A 3,667-nucleotide genomic window follows, 5' to 3' on the forward strand; every position below is an offset into this window, starting at 1 on the left:
TGGTGTTTAATGGATTAGATGCATTTCAATAGATTTGGTGGACATAGACTGGGACGTAGGAAAGGCAGGAAGCAACTCAGCGGGACAGGCAGCATCTTTGGAGAGAGGAATGGGTGATGTTTCAGGTCAAGACCCTAGTCTGACGAAGGGTCTCAAACCAAAACGTCACCCATTCCTTCTCTCCAGAGATGCTGCCTGCCCCGCTGAGTTCAGCAATTTGTGTCCATCTTCGGTTTAAACCAGCATCTGCAGTTCCTTCCTCCACATAGAAAAGGCAGGGTTGTGCCAAGGACTAGAGGATGCATGTAGTGACTGGAGGAGGCCTGGAGGTGGCAGCGTAGGCTGACATGTGTGGACATGAGGAAGTGTAAATACTGGAGTCTGGAGCCAGACACCAATGCTTAGTTTTATTTTAGCTTAGAGATACAGCGCGGAAACAGGCCCTTCGTCCCACCGAGTCCGCGCCGACCAGCGATTCCCGTACACTAGCACTATCCTACACACTAGGGACAATTTACAATCAGAGGCAATTAACCTACAAACCTGTACGCATTTGAGTGTGCACTCGGTCACAGGGAGAACGTACAAACTCCACACAGACAGCACCCGGGTCTCTAGTGTTGTAAGGCAGCAATGCTAGAGGGACTCAGCGGGTCAGGCAGCGTCTGTGGGGGGAGTGGACTGACGGCCATTCGGGCCGGGACACTGCATCAGAATCTTCTTCAGAGTCTTGAGCCGAAATGTCATGTGTCCATGGTGGGGTCAGGGTGGGGGTGATAAGGTCAGGGTGGGGGGGAGGTCAGTTGGGGGAGGTGAGGTCAGGGTGGGGGGTTCAGGGTGGGGGGTGATAAGGTCAGGATGGGGGTGATAAGGTCAGGGTGGGGGGGGTGAGGTCAGGTTGGGGAGGCAGGGTGGGGGGGGGGGGGTCAGTGAGGGGGAGGAGGGCAGGGTGGGGTGGGAGGTCAGGGTGGGGGGGAGGTCAGGGTGGGGGAGGTGAGGTCAGGGTGGGGGGGTCAGGGTGGGATTGAGGTCAGGGTGGGGGTGATAAGGTCAGGATGGGGGTGATAAGGTCAGGATGGGGGTGATAAGGTCAGGGTGGGGGGGGTGAGGTCAGGTTGGGGGGGCAGGGTGGGGGGGGTCAGTGAGGGGGAGGGGGTCAGGGTGGGGGGAGAGGTCAGGGTGGGGGGGAGAGGTCAGGGTGGGGTGGGAGGTCAGGGTGGGGGGGAGGTCAGTTGGGGGAGGTGAGGTCAGGGTGGGGGGTCAGGGTGGGATTGAGGTCAGGGTGGGGGTGATACGGTCAGGATGGGGGTGATAAGGTCAGGGTGGGGGGGATGAGGTCAGGGTGGGGGGGATGAGGTCACGGTGGGGGGGATGAGGTCAGGGTGGGGGATGAGGTCAGGGTGGGGGGGGGGAGGTCAGGGTGGGGGGGACGTGAGGTCAGGGTGTGAGGTCAGGGTGGGGGGGTGAGGTCAGGGTGGGGGGGTGAGGTCAGGGTGGGGGACGTGAGGTCAGGGTGTGAGGTCAGGGTGTGGGGGGTGAGGTCAGGGTGTGGGGGGTGAGGTCAGGGTGTGGGGGAGGGTAAAGTCAGGGTGGGGGGGTGAGGTCAGGGTGTGGGGGGGTGAGGTCAGGGTGTGGGGGGGTGAGGTCAGGGTGGGGGCGGTGAGGTCAGGGTGGGGGGGGGTGAGGTCAGGGTGGGGGTGGGGTGAGGTCAGGGTGGGGGGCATGAGGTCACCGGTGGGGGGATGAGGTCAGGGGGGGGATGAGGTCCAGGTGGGGGGATGGGATGAGGTCCAGGGTGGGGGGTTTGAGGTAAGGGTGTGTGAGGTCAGGGTGTGGGGGGTGAGGTCAGGCGTGTGGGGGGGGTTGAGGTCGGGTGTCGTGGGGGGGTTGAGGTCTAGGGTGGGGGGGTGAGGTCAAGGGTGGGGGGTTGCGGTCAGGGTGTGAGTTCAGGGTTGGGGGGTGCGGTCAGGGTGTTGGGGGGTGAGGTCAGGGTTGTGGGCGGGAGTGGGGTGTGAAGGTCAGGGTGGGAGGTGAGGTCAGGCGTGTGCGGGGGTTGAGGTCAGGGGTGGGGGCAGTGAGGTCAGGGTGGGGGCAGGTTTGAGGTCAGGGTGGGGGGGGGTGAGGTTTCAGGGTGGGGGCAGGGTGCGGTCAGGTGGCGGGCAGGTTGAGGTCAGGGTGGGGGCAGGTGAGGTCAGGGTGGGGGGGTGAGGTCAGGGTGGGGGGGATGAGGTCAGGGTGGGGGGGATGAGGTCAGGGTGGGGGGATGAGGTCAGGGTGGGGGGATGAGGTCAGGGTGGGGGGGATGAGGTCAGGGTGGGGGGGTGAGGTCAGGGTGGGGGGTGAGGTCAGGGTAGGGGGTGAGGTCAGGGTGGGGGTGTGTGGTCAGGGTGGGGGGGGTGAGGTCAGGGTGGGGGGGATGAGGTCAGGGTAGGGGGGGATGAGGTCAGGGTAGGGGGTGAGGTCAGGGTGGGGGGGGTGAGGTCAGGGTGGGGGGGTGAGGTCAGGGTGGGGGTGTGTGGTCAGGGTGGGGGGGGTGAGGTCAGGGTGGGGGGGGTGAGGTCAGGGTGGGGGGGGGTGAGGTCAGGGTGGGGGGGGGGTGAGGTCAGGGTGTGAGGTCAGGGTGTGGGGGGTGAGGTCAGGGTGTGGGGGGTGAGGTCAGGGTGTGGGGGGGTGAGGTCAGGGTGGGGGCAGGTGAGGACAGGGTGGGGGGGGTGAGGTCAGGGTGTTGGGGGGTGAGGTCAGGGTGGGGGCAGGTGAGGTCAGGGTGGGGGCAGGTGAGGTCAGGGTGGGGGGGGTGGGGGTGAGGTCAGGGTGTTGGGGGGTGAGGTCAGGGTGGGGGCAGGTGAGGTCAGGGTGGGGGCAGGTGAGGTCAGGGTGGGGGGGTGAGGTCAGGGTGGGGGGGATGAGGTCACGGTGGGGGGGATGAGGTCAGGGTGGGGGGATGAGGTCAGGGTGGGGGGGATGAGGTCAGGGTGGGGGGGTGAGGTCAGGGTGGGGGGTGAGGTCAGGGTAGGGGGTGAGGTCAGGGTGGGGGTGTGTGGTCAGGGTGGGGGGGGTGAGGTCAGGGTGGGGGGGATGAGGTCAGGGTAGGGGGGGATGAGGTCAGGGTAGGGGGTGAGGTCAGGGTGGGGGGGTGAGGTCAGGGTGGGGGGGTGAGGTCAGGGTGGGGGGGTGAGGTCAGGGTGGGGGTGTGTGGTCAGGGTGGGGGGGGTGAGGTCAGGGTGGGGGGGGTGAGGTCAGGGTGGGGGGGGTGAGGTCAGGGTGTGAGGTCAGGGTGTGGGGGGTGAGGTCAGGGTGTGGGGGGTGAGGTCAGGGTGGGGGGGGGTGAGGTCAGGGTGGGGGCAGGTGAGGACAGGGTGGGGGGGGTGAGGTCAGGGTGTTGGGGGGTGAGGTCAGGGTGGGGGCAGGTGAGGTCAGGGTGGGGGCAGGTGAGGTCAGGGTGGGGGGGGTGGGGGTGAGGTCAGGGTGTGGGGGGGTGAGGTCAGGGTGGGGGGGTGAGGTCAGGGTGTGGGGGGGGTGAGGTCAGGGTGGGGAGGGTGAGGCCAGGGTGGGGGCGGGTGAGGTCAGGGTGGGGGGGGTGAGGTCAGGGTTGGGGGGGGGGGGGTGGGGGTGAGGTCAGGGTCCATTCCCTGCGCTGTACACAACCAACAGATCATGTGAACACGGG

Source organism: Amblyraja radiata, chromosome 9, assembly GCF_010909765.2.
Source record: "Amblyraja radiata isolate CabotCenter1 chromosome 9, sAmbRad1.1.pri, whole genome shotgun sequence".
NCBI lineage: Eukaryota > Metazoa > Chordata > Chondrichthyes > Rajiformes > Rajidae > Amblyraja > Amblyraja radiata.